Source organism: Triticum dicoccoides, chromosome 6B (assembly GCF_002162155.2).
Source record: "Triticum dicoccoides isolate Atlit2015 ecotype Zavitan chromosome 6B, WEW_v2.0, whole genome shotgun sequence".
NCBI classification, from domain to species: Eukaryota; Viridiplantae; Streptophyta; class Magnoliopsida; order Poales; family Poaceae; genus Triticum; species Triticum dicoccoides.
The window spans coordinates 512163106-512185179 of NC_041391.1; positions in this window are offsets into that span (position 1 = coordinate 512163106).

Genomic DNA, 22074 nt, shown 5'->3' on the forward strand with positions numbered 1-22074 from the left:
CATGATTTGAATGGAAATAACCCGGACTGACGTTGTTTTCAGCAGAACTGCCATGGTGTTATTTTTGTGCAGAAATAAAAGTTCTCGGAATGACCTGAAAATCCATGGAGCAACTTTTTGGAATTAATAAAAAATACTGGCGAAAGAATCATCACCAGGGGGGCCACACCCTGTCCACGAGGGTGGGGGCACACCCCCCCTAGGGTGCGCCCCCCTGCCTCGTGGGCCCCCTGGACTTCCACCGACCTCAACTCCAACTCCATATATTCACGTTCGCGGAGAAAAAAATCAGAGAGAAAGATTCATCACGTTTTATGATACGGAGTCGCCGCCAAGCCCTAAACTCTCTGATGTGGACCAGATCATGACCAAGGCATCCAAGAGTGAGGTTAATGCTAGCACAAATGCTGAACCATTAGAGCATCCAAAGGAAGACAAGGGCAAAACCATTATCTTAGTTGGGAAGCTTCCGGTGCCTATTTTTCGGAGAAATGACACATTAGATTTCCAGCAGCAACTTCCCACCTAAATGCTAAACCTAATTAATTCTGGAAGTCTCTAGCACTTTATAGAGGCTGGAAAAGATGGTCTTAGAAGTCAGCTTTCATTCAAAAAAATGGTGCATCATTTGAGGTCTTGAGTCAAAAGTTGTGTAAGTTTCCATGCAAGCTGTCCAGGAATATATTACAGCGCGGGGCTCAACAAGTTTGCTCCTGCTACAGCTTGGGGCTCACGAATTTACCCTTCTTTTTTAGTTGTTTTCACACCTAACTAGTGGGTGCTTCTAGTATAAATACTCCCCAGCTGTTCCATGTGAGGGGGGATGAGATTTCTGAGTTTATGTTTGTAGACAGACGGTGAGGTTGTGTTGTGTTGTGAGCACTAGTATCGTTGAGTGTTAGCTCGTGTGTGTGGATTGGAGGGCCTGTCCTCAATTCATATAGGATCCTTGTGGTTCCCTCTTGTGATTCTTCTTAGGTTCACAAGCTTCATGGTTTGGGCTGCATCCTTGTAAACCCAGCTAGTTATCCGCTGCAATTCATCTGAGAGTGTTTCCTCTTGTTCTTGCCACTTGAGAGAAACAAAAGTTTGTTGAAACAAGTATCGAGTGAGTTTTTTGCTGCTCCTCGTGAGTTCTTTGGCACCGTGAAAGATCGTTTCCGAGGCATCCCGTATCATCTTGGCATCAGAGCTTTAGGTTGTTCGCGGTGCTATTTTCTCTCTTGCTGATTTTGTTCTTGAGAAGCTTCCATGGGTTCGAGGAGATCCAGCAGTGTTGATGGTGTGAATGGAGGTAGGCACCTCGTGGAGGAGGAGCTACCACTTCCCGTGTTTGATCCAAGCTTGCAGCCCGCCTATGTGTTGGCATTGGAGGATACACGAGAGTATGTGTTGAACAAGGTGGAGAGGCACATATCGGCCGTGGAGACCAACCTTGGCCGGAGAATCGACTCCCTCACCGAGGAACTCCGTCGAGATAGGCTTGCTGCACGGGGTCGACATCCACAAATCCCCGAACAGCAGGGCCAACGCCACCTTGAGGAGGAGCATGGAGAGCACAACCACATCTACTCGGGTGATGCTCATAGCTACTACGCTGCACCACCTCGGCGTGCTCGCTACAACCAGCGAGGTGCTACTTGGGCGCCACCGTCGCCACCACGAGATGGGCTTGCGGTACGGGGTCGACATTGACAACTCCCCATACAGTAGGACCACCATGGAGAGCATTGGAGCAACCACTCCGATGATGCTCGAAACTACTACGAGCCTCGACCACGACGTGTTCATCATGATCGTTGCAGAGAAGGCCAAGAAGGCTTTGCCATGGGAGGAAGAGGTCATGGGCGTGCTCATCGTGACCATGAAGATGATGGGATTAGTAAATTCAAACTTACCATACCATCGTTCAATGGGAAAACCGAGCCCGATGATTATTTGGAGTGGGAGATGCGTGTGGATCAGATTTTTGACAGCCACCGCTATACGGAGGAGAAGAAGGTACGATATGCATCCATTGAGTTTACTGTATATGCTTTGATTTGGTGGAACCAATTGTGTCGTGCTGGAAGTCGTCCGAAGACATGGGTGCAAATGAAAAATCTATTGCGGAGACGGTTTGTTCCTGAACATTTCACAAGAACCTTGTACAATCGACTCCAATGGTTGTGCCAAGGTAATTCTAGTGTTGATGAGTACTATAAAGAGATGGAGATTTTGATGATTAGGACAGTGGTGAATGAGCCAGAGGAGGCCACAATGTCAAGATTCTTTCATGGACTGAATGAAGATGTGCAAGAAAGGATAGAGATGGTTACATATCAAGATTTGCAAGAACTTGTGCATCAAGCTATTCGTGTAGAGCAGCAGCTGAAGCATCGCCAAAATCGCAGCCAAACTTATACATCAAGCACTTGGAGAGGTTCAGCTCAGCGAGAAGTAGATAGAAGTGTCGCTGCAGATTTTTGCTCACACAACAAGATGGCTACAAAGGAAGCTAATGCATCAAAGGTTGAATCTTCCAATTGTTGGAAATATGCCCTAGAGGCAATAATAAAAGTATTATTATTATATTTCCTTGTTCATGATAATTGTCTTTTATTCATGCTATAACTGTATTATCCGGAAATCGTAATACACATGTGAATACATAGACCACAATATGTCCCTAGTGAGCCTCTAGTTGACTAGCTCGTTGTGATCAACAGAGAGTCATGGTTTCCTGGCTATGGACATTGGATGTCGTTGATAACGGGATCACATCATTAGGAGAATGATGTGATGGACAAGACCCAATCCTAAGACTAGCACAAAAGATCGTGTAGTTCATTTGCTAGAGCTTTGCCAATGTCAAGTATCTCTTCCTTCGACCATGAGAGCGTGTAACTCCTGGATACCGTAGGAGTGCTTTGGGTGTATCAAACGTCACAACGTAACTGGGTGACTATAAAGGTGCACTACAGGTATCTCCGAAAGTATCTATTGTTTTATGCGGATCGAGACTGGGATTTGTCACTCCGTGTAAACGGAGAGGTATCTCTGGGCCCACTCGGTAGGACATCATCATATGCGCAATGTGACCAAGGAGTTGATCACGGGATGATGTGTTACGGAACGAGTAAAGTGACTTGCCGGTAACGAGATTGAACAAGGTATTGGATACCGACGATCGAATCTCGAGCAAGTAACATACCGATAGACAAAGGGAATTGAATACGGGATTGATTAAGTCCTTGACATCCTGGTTCATCCGATGAGATCATCGTGGAACATGTGGGAGCCATCATGGGTATCCAGATCCCGCTGTTGGTTATTGACCGGAGAACGTCTCGGTCATGTCTACATGTCTCCCGAACCCGTAGGGTCTACACACTTAAGGTTCGATGACGCTAGGGTTATAAAGGAAGTTTGTATGTGGTTACCGAATGTTGTTCGGAGTCCCGGATGAGATCCCGGACGTCACGAGGAGTTCCGAAATGGTCCAGAGGTAAAGATTTATATATGGGAAGTCCTATTTTGGCCACCGGAAAATGTTCGGGATTTTTCGGTATTGTACCGGAAGGTTCTAGAAGGTTCCGGAGTGGGGCCCACCTGCATGGGGGGACCCACATGGACGTGGGTAGTGGGGGCAAGGCCCCACACCCCTGGTCAAGGCGCACCAAGATCCCCCCTTAGAAGGAATAAGATCATATCCCGAAGGGATAAGATCAAGATCCCTAAAAAGGGGGGATAACAATCGGTGGGGAAGGAAATAATGAGATTTCTTTCCTCCCACCTTGGCCAACGCCCCAATGGACTTGGAGGGCAAGAAACCAGCCCCTCCACCCCTATATATAGTGGGGAGGCGCATGGGAGCTATACACGAAGTTCTGGCACAGCCCTACCTCTCTCCCTACTCCTCCTCTCCCATGGTGCTTGGCGAAGCCCTACTGGATTGCCACGCTCCTCCACCACCACCACGCTGTTGTGCTGCTGTTGGATGGAGTCTTCCTCAACCTCTCCCTCTCTCCTTGCTGGATCAAGGCACCGGAGACGTCACCGGGCTGTACGTGTGTTGAACGCGGAGGTGCCGTCCGTTTGGCACTAGGATCATCGGTGATTTGAATCACGACGAGTACGACTCCATCAACCCCGTTCACTTGAACGCTTCTGCTTAGCGATCTACAAGGGTATGTAGATGCACTCTCTTTCTACTCGTTGCTAGTATCTCCATAGATAGATCTTGGTGACACGTAGGAAAATTTTGAATTTCTGCTATGTTCCCCAACAGTGGCATCATGAGCTAGGTCTATTGCGTAGATTCTTTGCACGAGTAGAACACAAAGTAGTTGTGGGCGTTGATGTTGTACAATATGCTTACCGTTACTAGTCCAATCTTGTTTCGACGGTATTGTGGGATGAAGCAGCCCGGACCGACCTTACACGTACTCTTACGTGAGCCAGGTTCCACCGATTGACATGCACTTGGTGCATAAGGTGGCTAGCGGGTGCCAGTCTCTCCCACTTTAGTCGGAAGGGATTCAATGAAAAGGGTCCTTATGAAGGGTAAATAGCAATTGGCATATCACGTTGTGGTTTTGCGTAGGTAAGAAACGTTCTTGCTAGAAACCCATAGCAGCCACGTAAAACATGCAAACAACAATTAGAGGACGTCTAACTTGTTTTTGCAGGGTATGCTATGTGATGTGATATGGCCAAAAGGATGTGATGAATGATATATGTGATGTATGAGATTGATCATGTTCTTGTAATAGGATTCACGACTTGCATGTCGATGAGTATGACAACCGGCAGGAGCCATAGGAGTTGTCTTTATTTATTGTATGACTTGCGTGTCATTGAAGAACGCCATGTAAACTACTTTACTTTATTGCTAAACGCGTTAGTCATAGAAGTAGAAGTAGTCGTTGGCGTGACAACTTCATGAAGACACGATGATGGAGATCATGATGATGGAGATCATGGTGTCATGCCGGTGACAAGATGATCATGGAGCCCCGAAGATGAAGATCAAAGGAGCTATATGATATTGGCCATATCATGTCACTACTCTATTTGATTGCATGTGATGTTTATCATGTTTATGCATCTTGTTTGCTTAGAACGACGGTAGTAAATAAGATGATCCCTTACAACAATTTCAAGAAGTGTGCTCCCCTAACTGTGCACCGTTGCTACAGTTCGTCGCTTCTAAGCACCACGTGATGATCGGGTGTGATGGATTCTTACGTTCACATACAACGGGTGTAAGACAGTTTTACACAGCGAAAACACTTAGGGTTAACTTGACGAGCCTAGCATGTACAGACATGGCCTCGGAACACGGAGACCGAAAGGTCGAGCATGAGTCGTATAGTAGATACGATCAACATGAAGATGTTCACCGATGATGACTAGTCCGTCTCACGTGATGATCGGACACGGCCTAGTTGACTCGGATCATGTAATCACTTAGATGACCAGAGGGATGTATATCTGAGTGGGAGTTCATAAGATGAACTTAATTATCCTGAACATAGTCAAAAGACCTTTTGCAAATTATGTCGTAGCTCGCGCTTTAGTTCTACTGTTTTAGATATGTTCCTAGAGAAAATATAGTTGAAAGTTGATAGTAGCGATTATGCGAACAGTAGAAAGCTTATGTCCTTAATGCACTGCTCAGTGTGCTGAACCCCAAACGTCGTTTGTGGATGTTTCGAACATCGAACATACACGTTTTGATAACTACGTGATAGTTCAGTTAAATGGTTTAAGTAGAGGCACCAAAGACGTTTTCGAAACATCGCGGAACATATGAGATGTTTCGAGGGCTGAAATTGGGATTTCAGGCTCGTGCTCACGTCAAGAGGTATAAGACCTCCGACGATTCTCTTAGCCTGCAAGCTAAGGGAGAAAACTCAATCGTTGAGCTTGTGCTCAGATTGTCTGAGTGCAACAATCACTTGAATTGAGTGGGAGTTGATCTTCCAAATGAGATAGTGATGTTTCTCCAAAGTCATTGCCACCGAGCTGCTAGAGCTTCGTGATGAACTATAACATATCAGGGATAAATAAGATGATCCTTGAGGTATTCATGATGTTTGACACCGCGAAAGTAAAAATCAAGAAGGAGCATCAATTCTTGATGGTTGGTGAAACCACTAGTTTCAAGAAGGGCAAGGGCAAGAAGGGATACTTCATGAAACGGCAAATCAGCTGCTGCTCCAGTGAAGAAACCCAAGGTTGAACCCAAACCCGAGACTAAGTGCTTCTGTAATAAGGGGAACAGTCACTAGAGCAGAATTACCCTAGATACTTGGTGGATGAGAAGGCTGGCAAGGTCGATAGAAGTATATTGGATATACATTATGTTAATGTGTACTTTACTAGTACTCCTAGTAGCACCAGGGTATAAGATACCGGTTCGGTTGCTAAGTGTTAGTAACTCGAAATAAAAGCTACGGCATAAACGGAGACTAGCTAAAGGTGAGCTGACGATATGTGTTGGAAGTGTTTCCAATGTTGATATGATCAAGCATCGCACGCTCCCTCTACCATCGAGATTTGGTGTTTGCGTTGAGCATAGACATGATTGGATTATGTCTATCGCAATACGGTTATTCATTTAAAGAGAATAATGGTTACTCTATTTATTTGAATAATACCTTCAATGGTCTTGCACCTAAAATGAATGGTTCATTGAAATCTCGATCGTAGTGATACACATGTTCATGCCAAAAGATAGTAATGATAGTACCACCTATGTGTGGCACTGCCACGTAAGTCATATCGGTATAAAATGCATGAAGAAGCTCCATGTTGATGGATCTTTGGACTCACTCATTTTTGAAAAGTTTGAGACATGCGAACCATGTCTATTGGTATATATGCATGAAGAAACTCCATGCAAATGGACCGTTTGAACTCACTTGATTTTGAATCACTTGAGATATGCAAATCATACCACATGGGCAAGATGACTGAAAAGCCTCGTTTTCAGTAAGATGGAACAAGATAGCAACTTGTTGGAAGTAACACATTTTGATGTGTCCAATCCAATGAGTGCTGAGGCATGCAGTGAATATCGTTATGATCTTACTTCACAGATGATTCGAGTAGATGTTGAGAATATTTACTTGATGAAACACAAGTCTGAATTATTGAATGGTTCAAGTAATTTCAGAGTGAAGTAGAAGATCATTGTGACAAGAGGATAAAATGTCTATGATATGATCATAGAGATGAATATCTGAGTTACGAGTTTTGGCACACAATTAAGACATTGTGGAAATTGTTTCGCAATTAATACCGCCTGGAACACCATAGTGTGATGGTGTGTCCGAACATCATAGTTGCACCCTATTGGATATGGCGCGTACCATGATGTCTCTTATCGAATTACCACTATCGTTCATGGGTTAGGCATTAGAGACAACCACATTCACTTTAAATAGGGCACCACGTAATTCCGATGAGATGACACCATATGAATTATGGTTTAGAGAAACCTAAGTTGTCGTTTCTTAAAAGTTTGGGGCTGCGATGCTTATATGAAAAAGTTTCAGGTTGATAAGCTCGAACCCAAAGCGGATAAAATGCATCTTCATAGGAAACCCAAAACAGTTGGGTATACCTCCTAATTCAGATCCGAAAGCAATATGGATTGTTTCTAGAATCGGGTCCTTTCTCGAGGAAAAGTTTCTCTCGAAAGAATTGAGTGGGAGGATGGTGGAGACTTGATGAGGTTATTGAACCGTCTCTTTAACTAGTGTGTGACAGGGCACAGGGAGTTGTTCCTGTGGCACCTACACCAATTGAAGTGGAAGCTTATGATATTGATCATGAAACTTCGGATCAAGTCACTCCCAAACCTCGTAGGATGACAAGGATGCGTACTACTTCAGAGTGGTACGTAATCCTGTCTTGAAGGTCATGTTGCTAGACAACAATGAACCTACGAGCTATGGAGAAGCGATGGTGGGCCCGGATTCCGATAAATGGCTTGAGGCCATAAAATCCGAGAGAGGATCCATGTATGAAAACAAAGTGTTCACTTTGGCAGAATGGCTCGATGGCCGTAAGGCTAATGAGTACAGATGGATTTCAAAAGGAAGACGGACAATGATGGTAAATGTCACCATTAAGAAAGCTCGACTTGTCGTTAAGATGTTTTCGGACAAGTTCAAGGAGTTGACTACGATGAGATTTTCTCACTCGTAGCGATGCTAAGAGTCTGTTGGAATTATATTAGCGAATACTGCATTATTTATGAAATCTTGCAGATAGGATGTCAAAACATTGTTTCCTCGACGATTTGAATGAGGAAAGGTTGTATGTGATACAACCGGAAGGTTTTGTCAATCCCGAAAGATGCTAATAAGTATGCAAAGCTCCAGCAATCCTTCTAAGGACTGGAGTGAGCATCTCGGAGTTGGAATGTATGCTTTCATGATGATCAAAAATTTTGGGTTTGTACAAAGTTTATGAGAAACTTGTATTTCCAAAGAAGTGAGTGGGAGCACTATAGAATTTCTGATGAGTATATGTTGTTGACATATTGTTGATCAGAAATGACGTAGAATTTCTGGAAAGCATATAGGGTTATTTTGAAAGTGTTTTTCAATGGAAAGCCTGGATTAAGCTACTTGAACATTGAGCATCAAGAAATATAAGGATAGATCAAAATGGTTAATAATACTTTCAAATGAGCACATACCTTGACATGATCTTGAAGGTGTTCAAGATGGACCAGTCAAAGAAGGAGTTCTTGCCTGAGTTGTAAGGTACGAAGTTAAGACTTAAAGCTCGACCACGGCAGAATAGAGAGAAAGGACGAAGGTCGTCCCCTATGCTTAAGACGTAGGCTCTTCAGTATGCTATGCTGTGTACCGCACCTGAAGTGTGCCTTGCCATGAGTCAGTCAAGGGGTACAAGAGTGATCCAAGAATGGCTCACAGGACAGCGGTCAAAGTTATCCTTAGTAACTAGTGGACTAAGGAATTTTCTCGATTATGGAGGTGGTAAAAGAGTTCGTCGTAAAGGTTACGACGATGCAAGCTTGACACCTATCCGGATAGCTCTGAGTAGAGAGACCGGATACATATAATGGAGCAATAATTTAGAATAGGTCCAAGTAGAACAGTTGTTTGGAATAGCTCCAAATAGAGCGTGGTAGCTGCATCTAGGAGATGACATAGAGATTTGTAAAGCACACACGGATCTGAAAGGTTCAGACCCGTTGACTAAAACCTCTCTCACAAGCAACATGATCAAACATAAAACTCATTGAGTGTTAATCACATAGTGATGTGAACTAGACTACTGACTCTAGTAAACTCTTGGGTATTAGTCACATGGCGATGTGACCTGTGAGTGTTAATCACATGGCGATGTGAACTAGATTATTGACTCTAGTGCAAGTGGGAGACTGTTGGAAATATGCCCTAGAGGCAATAATAAAAGTATTATTATTATATTTCCTTGTTCATGATAATTGTCTTTTATTCATGCTATAACTGTATTATCCGGAAATCGTAATACACGTGTGAATACATAGACCACAATATGTCCCTAGTGAGCCTCTAGTTGACTAGCTCGTTGTGATCAATAGATAGTCATGGTTTCCTGGCTATGGACATTGGATGTCGTTGATAACGGGATCACATCATTAGGAGAATGATGTGATGGACAAGACCCAATCCAAAGACTAGCACAAAAGATCGTATAGTTCATTTGCTAGAGCTTTGCCAATGTCAAGTATCTCTTCCTTCGACCATGAGAGCGTGTAACTCCTGGATACCGTAGGAGTGCTTTGGGTGTATCAAACGTCACAACGTAACTGGGCGACTATAAAGGTGCACTACAGGTATCTCCGAAAGTATCTATTGTTTTATGCGGATCGAAACTGGGATTTGTCACTCCGTGTAAACGGAGAGGTATCTCTGGGCCCACTCGGTAGGACATCATCATATGCGCAATGTGACCAAGGAGTTGATCACGGGATGATGTGTTACGGAACGAGTAAAGTGACTTGCCGGTAACGAGATTGAACAAGGTATTGGATACCGACGATCGAATCTCGGGCAAGTAACATACCGATAGACAAAGGGAATTGAATACGGGATTGATTAAGTCCTTAACATCGTGGTTCATCCGATGAGATCATCGTGGAACATGTGGGAGCCATCATGGGTATCCAGATCCCGCTGTTGGTTATTGACCGGAGAACGTCTCGGTCATGTCTACATGTCTCCCGAACCCGTAGGGTCTACACACTTAAGGTTCGATGACGCTAGGGTTATAAAGGAAGTTTGTATGTGGTTACCGAATGTTGTTCGGAGTCCCGGATGAGATCCCGGACGTCACGAGGAGTTCCGGAATGGTCCGGAGGTAAAGATTTATATATGGGAAGTCCTATTTTGGCCACCGGAAAATGTTCGGGATTTTTCGGTATTGTACCGGGAAGGTTCTAGAAGGTTCCGGAGTGGGGCCCACCTGCATGGGGGGACCCACATGGACGTGGGTAGTGGGGGCAAGGCCCCACACCCCTGGTCAAGGCGCACCAAGATCCCCCCTTAGAAGGAATAAGATCATATCCCGAAGGGATAAGATCAAGATCCCTAAAAAGGGGGGATAACAATCGGTGGGGAAGAAAATAATGAGATTTCTTTCCTCCCACCTTGGCCAACGCCCCAATGGACTTGGAGGGCAAGAAACCAGCCCCTCCACCCCTATATATAGTGGGGAGGCGCATGGGAGCTATACACGAAGTTCTGGCAAGGCCCTACCTCTCTCCCTACTCCTCCTCTCCCATGGTGCTTGGCGAAGCCCTGCTGGATTGCCACGCTCCTCCACCACCACCACGCCGTTGTGCTGCTGTTGGATGGAGTCTTCCTCAACCTCTCCCTCTCTCCTTGCTGGATCAAGGCGTGGGAGACGTCACCGGGCTGTACGTGTGTTGAACGCGGAGGTGCCGTCCGTTTGGCACTAGGATCATCGGTGATTTGAATCACGACGAGTACGACTCCATCAACCCCGTTCACTTGAACGCTTCCGCTTAGCGATCTACAAGGGTATGTAGATGCACTCTCTTTCTACTCGTTGCTGGTATCTCCATAGATAGATCTTGGTGACACGTAGGAAATTTTTGAATTTCTGCTATGTTCCCCAACACCAATACTCCTGCCACTCGCATTAGTAATATTCAGTGCCATACATGCAAGGGTATAGGTCACTTCAAGAAGGATTGTCCTAATCTGAAGAAGGTTTTACCCACAAATGATGGATATGTCACCGATGACTCAAGTGACAAATCTGAATCTGAGAAGAAAGATGCAAATTATTGTACTTTCGAGACCGGAGCACCTTTGAGTTCAGATGGAGGAGATGTTGTTAATCTCATGGTTTGCAAAGTGGCTCATGATGATGCTCCTATTATGGAGAAGGGGCAGCAAAAAAATGTGTTCCAATCCATTTGCAAGATCAAGGACAAAAACTGCAAGGTGGTCATCGATGGAGGCAGCTACAACAACATCATTAGTAGTGATCTTGTGCAAGCTCTTGGGATGTCAACATGGAGGCAGCCCCAGCCATATTATGTGAAGTGGCTGAATGGTGTTGGTAAGCTGAAGATTATGCATCATGCGAGGGTGCAATTTTCAGTGGGAAGTTATGTGGACAAAGTGGTATGTGATGTGGTGCCAATGCGAGCTTGTCATCTTCTTTTGGGAAGACCGTGGCAGTTTGATCATGATGCTACTCACCATGGGAGGTCTAACAAGTATTATTTCATGCATCAAGGAGTGAACCATGTCTTGGAACCTATGGTGGATCAAGTACTCAAGGTTGAGCAATTCCCACAAGTGAAGAAGCCCAAAAAGAATACCTCAAAACCGAGGACGGTTTTCTTTGAAGGAAGGGAGGATGATGTGGACAAGATCATGACCAAGGCATCCAAGAGTGAGGTTAATGCTAGCACAAATGCTGAACCATTAGACCATCCAAAGGAAGACAAGGGTAAAACCATTATCTTAGTTGGGAAGCTTCCGGTGCCTATTTTGGGAGAAATGACACATCAGATTTCCAGCAGCAACTTCCCACCTAAACCTAATTTACTCTAGAAGTCTCTAGCACTTTATAGAGGCTGGAAAAGATGGTCTTAGAAGTCATCTTTCATTCAAAAAAACGGTGCATCATTTGAGGTCTTGAGTCAAAAGTTGTGCAAGTTTCCATGCAAGTTGTCCAGGAATTTATTACTGCGCGAGGCTCAACAAGTTTGCTCCTGCTACGGCTTGGGGCTCACGAATTTACCCTTATTTTTTAGTTGTTTTCACACCTAACTAGTGGGTGCTTCTAGTATAAATACTCCCCAGCTGTTCCATGTGAGGGGGGATGAGATTCCTGAGTTTATGTTTGTAGACAGCCGGTGAGGTTGTGTTGTGCTGTGAGCACTAGTATTGTTGAGTGTTAGCTCGTGTGTGTGGATTGGAGGGCATGTGCTCAATTCGTATAGGATCCTTGTGGTTCCCTCTTGTGATTCTTCTTAGGTTCACAAGCTTCATGGTTTGGGCTGCATCCTTGTAAACCCAGCTAGTTATCCGCTGCAATTTATCTGAGAGTGTTTCCTCTTGTCCTTGCCACTTGAGAGAAACAAAGTTTCTTGAAACAAGTATCGAGTGAGTTTGTTGCTGATCCTTGTGAGTTCTTTGGCACCGTGAAAGATCGTTTCCGAGGCATCCCGCATCACTCTCTCGGGGGGGCTGATCTAGAGTCCATTCGCGGCTCCGGAGAGGGGGATTCGTCGTCGTCATCATCATCAACCATCCTCCATCACCAATTTCATGATGCTCACCGCCGTGCGTGAGTAATTCCATCATAGGCTTGCTGGATGGTGATGAGTTGGATGAGATTTACCATGTAATCGAGTTAGTTTTGTTAGGGTTTGATCCCTAGTATCCACTATGTTCTGAGATTGATGTTGCTATGACTTTGCTATGCTTAATACTTGTCACTAGGGCCCGAGTGCCATGATTTCAGATCTGAACCTATTATGTTTTCATGAATATATGTGAGTTCTTGATCCTATCTTGCAAGTCTATAGTCACCTATTATGTGTTATGATTTGTTAACCCCGAGGTGACAATAATCAGGATACTTGTCGGTGATGACCGTAGTTTGAGGAGTTCATGTATTCACTATGTGTTAATACTTTGGTCTGGTACTCTATTAAAAGGAGGCTTTAATATCCCTTAGTTTCAAATAGGACCCCGCTGCCACGGGATGGTAGGACAAAAGATGTCATGCAAGTTCTTTTCCATAAGCACGTATGACTATATTCTGAATACATGCCTACGTTACATTGATGAATTGTAGCTAGTTCTGTGTCACCCTATGTGATAACTATTACATGAGGAATCGCATCGACATATCCAATGCCTACGAGATTTTCACATATTGTTCTTTGCTTAGTTACTTTACCGTTGCTACTGTTACAATTACTACAAAACTGCTACTGTTACTTTTGCTACTGTTACTGTTACTTCCATACTACTTTGTTACTAAATACTTTGCTGCAGATACTAAGTTATACCGGTGTGGTTGAATTGACAACTCAACTGCTAATACTTGAGAATATTCTTTGGCTCCCCTTGTCTCGAATCAATAAATCTGGGTTGAACACTCTACCCTTGAAAACTGTTGCGATCCCCTATACTTGTGGGTTATCACTCCTTGGAGGTGGAGGACGGGGGGGCTGAACCGGCGGGACAACGAGATCGATGACGGATCCTCATCTGGTACGGTGGATGAGGGACGTCGAGGTGTTGCTGTGGACGATGTCGTCGGGGAAGAGGCTCTGGCTGGGTGGCGGACGAAGGAGGGTGTGGGGCTTCGCGGGTTTTCGTGGCCTCGGTGTATGAATGGGTGGGCTTATGGGATGGGAGTGGGAAACCATGGCTTAGGGACGCACTTGTCCGAAATGTGGGGTAAGTTACGAAAGTACCCCCACCGATTTGAGGCAGTTCTTTCGGTTCAGGGGTACCACGGGCATTTCGCGTGTCGGGATTTCACAAGAGGTGGGAGTTTTCGCGCGCATTGTAATTTTGGAATAGCAAGGCGCAGGTTGAGATGGATGGAGTTGTCGGAGCACAACGAGACAAAGATATATCTTAAATCGGGGTAACAAGGCGCAGGTTGAAGAGGCGGGAGTTTCACAGCACGATAGACAGAGACGCTAGCTTGAAATGTCGTCATAACAAGGCACGACTTGAAATTTCGGGAGAACAAGCTTAACGTGTACCCAAAAAAAAGACAATTCGCACCTCAACATGCACAACACACACACAAACACCATTTAGACTAGTAAGGTACAAGTGCATTGCACGCATGAGATTTGGCAACCAAATTATGAACAAATACCACATTATAGCATGTAAGCTTTGAGTCATATATGCATGATGTAGATGTTCGTTTAATTATTATAGTTCATTTCATTCAAAATCATCTAGTTTTTATAAGAAAGCTAATCTATTTTAAGATTCATGGAATTGTGCGTTGTAAGACATAAAGTAAAAATAATAATGGCAAATCATGTAGAAAAACACTTGGGCAATTCTGATACGGAACATTCTAGAACAAAGAAGAAGTGCTTGTGTTTTGAGGTTTGTTCATTATGCTTAAGTTCAACCATGGAGTCTTCTAGATTGTACATGTGGCGAAATCTGGTGGAATCTAGATGATATCCAACGGCCAGTAGTGCTCAAATTTGCCATCTCTGCACCATCGGATTCGCCTCATCCAATGACCATCTTTCAAAGTTAAAGTTACCCGCACACAATATAAAAAATATAAAATATAATATATATAGGGGTATAGATATAGATATGTGATGCGAAATCCACCCATCATCTCCAATTAGAATAGTGTGTCCATGCACGGATGCAATGTGGCCAAACGATGTCTGCCATCGGTATCTCAAATTCAAATCAGTCTGACCTTGTTCATTGTGTATACACTACAACATGCTCGTTTCCAAACCACACCGCGCAGATCTCCATTATATTCATGCATGCATGGGTTTTAAACATCATGATCTCTTATTCAAATATTTGAATTCAACTTTACATTGATTATGACCTCACCTAGTCTTTTACACCCACACAGTCGTCTTCTCTTTATAATTGTACCACTAACTTTCTCTCGTGCATGCATGCACACACACTACCAGTCGGCATTATCCATCACACACATGCAATCTTTTTCTTCAGGTCGGTCTCCCATGAAGGCACACACACACACACATCCCCCTCTCCATCATATCGGGCATTCTTTATCTCTCACGTGTGCATGCGCAATGATCGATGTTCCTCTATGTGTGTGTGTGTGTGTGTGTGTATAGCTAGGTCTTTCATAGTTTTCCAACAAACCGATCAATCTATATATCTAGTGAGGTCTCACCCTCTTTCCCACGTCCACATCGATCAATCTATACCTCTCTATATAGGATTACGGGGTCATTTGGTTTGAGACTAAGTTTGCCAAAGATTGCCACACCTAAGGTTAGGCAAATTTGACCAACTTAGGTGTGTGTTTGGTTCAAGCCACATTTTAGGCAAGCCACACTATGGTCCCACATCACATACACAACAAGTGTGGCAAGATTCCCTTAGGCTTGCCAACTTGTGGCTCTCATTTTGAAGAACTAACCTTCGGCAAGTTTGGCAACATTGTATAGCAAAGTGTGGCACTCCTAGGCCTAGAACCAAACAACCCCTACATATATAGCTAATACACCCACATTAATTATATATCCAACGTCCCCCTCTCATCATCCATGCCTTCCGCTTCATCTCTCAGACGCGCGCACAATGGCGAAGACAGGGGGCAGCAAGGGCCCTGCCCCCTCCCCCTAACATCACTATATATCAAGGCTAATATGAATGTGATCATTAGACAATTGCTGGTAAAACTGGTTTAAGTTCATGAATTGGCCCTCCTCGTAAAGGATTAGCAATGCTTGGCCCCCTAGCTCATTTATTTTTCATGGCTCTGCCACTACGCGCAACAGCGCACATTCTCGCCACCTCTCTCCAAATATCGATCTTGCACTTGTGCACTCCTTCATAGTCTCCCTCCACTCGGCCCCTCGCACCATCTTCTAGCCCCCCGCCGGATTTTGCCACATGTATAATCTAGCAGACTCCATGGTTAAACTTAAGCATAATGCACAAACCTCAAAACAACAGTGGTTCTCCTTTGTTCTAGAATCTTCTGTATCATAATTGCCCAAACGTTTTTTCTAGTTGAATTGCCATTATTTGTTTTTACTTTATGCTTTACAATGCACAATTCCATGAATCATAAAATAGATTAAGGGCTTCTTTGATTCAAAGGATTCTCAAAGGAATTTTGGAGGATTCTAATCCTTAGGAATTTTTCCTATCCTGGTTGTTTGATTCGTAGGATTGTAAACCATAGGAATTTTTCCATATGATTCATTTGCACTAGATTTCATAGGAAACATCCCATCCACTCAAACCTCTTTGAAAGATCTGTGTTTTTTCTATGCATAATCAAACACTCGTACAATCCTGTAGGATTCAAGATCACATTCCACTATAATCCCATGTTTTTCCTATTCCCGCGCTTTGGAAATCCTACGAATCCAAGAGGCCCTAGCTTTTTTATAAAAACTAATTGATTTTGAATGAGATGAACTATAAGAATTAAACGAAGGTCTACATCAGACATATATGACTTAGAGCTTACATGCTATAGTGTGGTATTTATTAATAATTTGGTTGCAAAATCTGATGCGTGCAATGCACGTGTACCTTACTAGTACTTCTAGTATGTGCAAAACACGTAAATTAGAATTCCAATGGCACGCTACACAGTGTATCTGTTACAGTTCATGAAGCCACGTGGCACATGTGGAGGCGTTGTCGCAACCTCCTTGTGTGGATTGATCACAGTGACGTGCTGCTGGTTCCAGAAGAATGTACTCGTCCTCCCTGAGCCATACTGGTGATACATACATGAAGCGAAGATCTGCACGCACGCCACACGCCCACTCATTCCCTCGCACGCTCATGTGGGTACACGGGCGGATGTAATTTTGTACCAAGATCCACCCCATGTGATAATTTGACGCGTGTAAAGTCATTCACTTCATTGATGGTCAATTAATACAGCGCATGCAAATTGAGTGGATGTGAGGGCGGAAGAAAGACATTACTACTCCACTGTGCGCATGCGAGTAGTTAAATCATGGGTTGCTAGTAGTACTTCCATTGGTCTCCTTCGTATTTTGTGCCAATTTTTGACAGTAACATAATATTTATGCATTTGAGCAGTGTAGTCTACTTGAAATTTATGTTCTACTAAACTCATCGGGAGCCGTTTCGGGCCTCGAAACCAAAACCATCAATTAGTCTTTACCTTGTTCCCATCACATTCAAAAGTACTACTAGTGCTACAATTAAGTGCAAGCCTGCTCACACCTACTAGTACGTACGAAACCTGAATGTGTTCCCACTATGCAGGTATTAGTAGGTTATAAAAAGGGGAACTACCTAACCGAAAAATACTCTACCTTTCCTCCTCATAAGTGCTTCTTCTTCGTTCGTCCTTGCCATGGCCGGTGAGCAGAGCTCTAGGTCGAGAACTACTCGTAACAAGGGAGCAGCAACCAAGCCTGCAGAAAAAAAAGAGGGCTCGCTGCCACGCAGAGATTGATACGTCCATTTTGCATCATGCTTTTATATTTATATTTATTGCATTATGGGCTGTTATTACACATTATGTCACAATACTTATGGCTACTCTCTCTTATTCTACAAGGTTTACATAAAGAGGGAGAATGCCGGCAGCTGGTATTCTAGGCTAAAAACGGAGCAAATATTGAAGACCTATTCTGCACAGCCCCAAAAGTCCTGAAACTCCACGAAAGTCATTTCGAGAATTAATAAACAATATCCAGCAAAATAAATACCTGAGGGGGGACACCCACCACCCACGAGGGTGGGGGCACGCCCTACCCCCTAGGCGCGCCCCCTGCCTCGTGGGCCACCTGGCAGCCCTTCGGTGCCCATCTTCTGCTATATGAGGTCTTTTACCCTGGAATAAATCATAAGCAAGCTTACGGGACGAAATTCTGCCGCCACGAGGCGGAACCAATCTAGAGCTCCGTCTGAGTTGTTCTGCCGGGGAAACATCCCTCCGGGAGGGAGAAATCATCACCATCGTCATCACCATTGATCCTCTCATCGGGAGGGGGTCAATCTCCATCAACATCTTCACCAGCACCATCTCCTCTCAAACCCTAGTTCATCTCTTGTATCCAATCTTTGTACCAAAACCTCAGATTGGTACCTGTGGGTTGCTAGTAGTGTTGATTACTCCTTGTAGTTATGCTAGTTGGTTTATTTGGTGGAAGGTCATATGTTCAAATCCTTAATGCATATTAATACGCCTCTGATTATGAACATGAATATGCTTTGTGAGTAGTTACGTTTGTTCCCGAGGACATGGGAGAAGTCTTGCTATTTGTAGTCATGTGAATTTGGTATTCGTTCGATATTTTGATGAGATGTATGTTGTCTCTCCTCTAATGGTTTTATGTGAACGTCGACTACATGACACTTCACCATTATTTGGGCCTAGAGGAAGGCATTGGGAAGTAATAAGTAGATGATGGGTTGCTAGAGTGACAGAAGCTTAAACCCTAGTTTATAAGTTGCTTCGTAAGGGGCTGATTTGGATACATATGTTTCATGCTATGGTTAGGTTTACCTTAATACTTCTTTTGTAGTTGCGGACAATTGCAATAGGGGTTAATCATAAGTGGGATTCTTGTCCAAGAAAGGGCAGTACCCAAGCACCAGTCCACCCACATATCAAATTATCAATGTAACGAACGTGAATCATATGAGCGTGATGAAAACTAGCTTGACGATAATTCCCATCTGTCCTCGGGAGCACTTTTCTTATTATAAGAACTTGTCCAGGCTTGTACTTTGCTACAAAAAGGATTGGGCCACCTTGCTGCACCTTATTTACTTTCATTGCTTGTCTTATCACAAAACTATCTATTACCTACAATTTCAGTGCTTGCAGAGAATACCTTACTGAAAACCGCTTGTCATTTCCTTCAGCTCCTCGTTGGGTTCGACACTCTTACTTATCGAAAGGACTACGATAGATCCCCTACACTTGTGGGTCATCAGAGACCTCGAAAGATCTCACGGGCGGGTGATGGCTCCCAGGAGCGCCCTAGCCACGAAGGCGAACATGCCGAGTCGGCGGCGCTGGAGTCGTTATCCCTCGACGGCATGCCCGATCAGCTCAATAAGCACCTCAATAAGCAGAAGGAGTTCATCCACAGCTTGGTGGGGCTGCTGAAGGAGAGCCTCGACGACATGCCCGCTGAACTCAATAAGCAAGGGGAGTTGACCGCTGGCTTGGTGATGCTGCTGAAGAAGAGCATTGCCTCGGAGAAGAAGGCGACCGGCGAAATCCTGCAACTTCAGGAGGACAAGGCGAAGCTCTTCCACGAGCTCGACCTGTTGAAGGAGAAGAATGTCGGCTGGAAGAAGCTGTATGAGAATAGTAGTTCCTTGATGAAGATGCTACAGGCCCTCATCATGGAACAGAAGGAGGAGTTGACGAAGCTCCGCATCGAGCACCCGGCTGCTGTCAAGGTATGTAACGTGGCCATGGAACAGATGTTGAAAGCTCGCGTCGAGAAATCCCGCATCATGGACAGAATGAAGAAGATGGCAGAGGAGACGTGCAAGGAGATGGAGGTCGTGGAGGCGATGAAGAAGCAGTTACGACTCCACGGCGAATTAGATCATTTGGGGTGATAATCTTCCTTCTTCTTTTGCTCCTGTGTTTCATCTTTTGCTTCGGGTGTTTCACTGCACATGTCACGTTCTCTGTGAGGCATGAATAGAACAATGCTAACAATGAGATGACTAGCAAATTAGATCATTTTTTATCGCCATATGGCACTGGGCTGCCATGTTTCGTGCTCCTCCGTCGTAGTACTACTCCAGTAGAAAACTTGAGTATACCGCACGGTTCTTTGCTCCTCCTTAGGTCGTCGGCACATTTATACAAGCAGTCAAATCACAAGGCCCCGCCTTCCAGCAGTAATGAGCCATCAAATCACAAAGGCCCTCGCCTCTCGTGAAACCGACCAAGCTAGACTGCCCCGCCCTCTAGCCTTTTAAAAAATGTATACTTTTGTACAGTAGTAGTATCGATGGATTGCGCCATGGAGCAAAACTTGAAATTAAAAAAAAGGTGGTACATATAGAGAGCGCTCGTCGTCAAATTATGCATATAGTACTATTAAAAAAGCTAGTTTGTGCTTAAATGGGGTGCTAAATTCTATTAAAGAAATACTAGTATGTACGTACTGAAGAGTTAAAGTAACCAGAAGAAACATAACATAGTTCTGCTTGAGGCTCAGCACAACACACCCCTCAAATTAAACTAAGCACACCTGAAATTAAACTATGCAACTAATCCGGTAGACACTGCATTAGAACCACCATGAGCAATGACACTGGCACCTTACCCGGAGTCCTCGTCCACGTTCTCGACTTCGTCCTTGTCCCTCTTCCTCTTAGCCGATACTTCTTTGCTTGAATCGCACACTTGGCTCTTGCTCTTCATCCAACCCTTGTAGATATTGAAACAAAGGTAGCCATCCATTGCAGTGTAGTGGATGTGGTCTATATCTAGTACATTCCACTACCATGCATGACAATGAAACGTGTATGGAGGTTTCTCCAGTTTACCGTACAAAGGATGAACCATGGCTCCTGCCAGGGTCAGCATTGAAGGTTGACCACTAGAGGGCAGCAGCAGATTCCTCAACCTACTGAACCTACTAAAAATGTTTACTTTGAAATTCCTTCGGGTATGATAGAGAAACTGCTAGCTAATCCCTTTGCAGGAGATGGAACATTGCATCCCGATCTACACCTTATCTATGTGGATGAAGTTTGTGGATTATTTAAGCTTGCAGGTATGCCCGATGATGTTATTAAGAAGAAGGTCTTCCCTTTATCTTTGAAGGGGGACGCATTGACATGGTATAGGCTATGTGATGATATGGGATCCTGGGACTATAAACGATTGAAATTGGAATGACACCAGAAGTTTTATCCTATCCATCTTGTTCATCATGATCGCAATTATATATATAATTTTTGGCCTCGCGAAGGAGAAAGTATCGCTCAAGCTTGGGGGAGGCTTAAGTCAATGTTATATTCATGCCCCAATCATGAGCTCTCAAGAGAAATGATTGTTCAAAACTTTTATGCTCGGCTTTCTCTCAACAATCGCACCATGCTTGATACTTCTTGTGTTGTGTCTTTTATCATGAAGACTATTGAATTCAAATGGGATTTATGGGAAATAATTAAATGCAACTCTGAAGATTGGGATTCCGACGATGGAAAGGAGTCAGGTATGACACCTAAGTTTGATTGTGTTAAATCTTTTATGGATACCGATGCTTTTCGTGGATTTAGCACTAAATATGGATGAGGGAGTCCTGGACTAGGGGGTGTCCGGATAGCCGAACTATCATCATCGGCCGGACTCCAAGACTATGAAGATACAAGATTGAAGACTTCGTCCCGTTTCCGGATGGGACTTTCCTTGGCGTGGAAGGCAAGCTTGGCGATACGGATATGTAGATCTCCTACCATTGTAACCAACTCTGTGTAACCCTAGCCCTCTCCGGTGTCTATATAAACCGGAGGGTTTTAGTCCGTAGGACATAACAATAACAACAATCATACCATAGGCTAGCTTCTAGGGTATAGCCTCCTTGATCTCGTGGTAGATCCACTCTTGTACTACCCATATCATCAATATCAATCAAGCAGGAGTAGCGTTTTACCTCCATCGAGAGGGCCCGAACCTGGGTAAAAACATCGTGTCCCTTGTCTCCTGTTACCATCTGCCTAGACGCACAGTTCGGGACCCCCTACCCGAGATCCGCAGGTTTTGACACCGACATTGGTGCTTTCATTGAGAGTTCCTCTGTGTCGTCACCAATGGGCTCGATGGCTCCTTCAA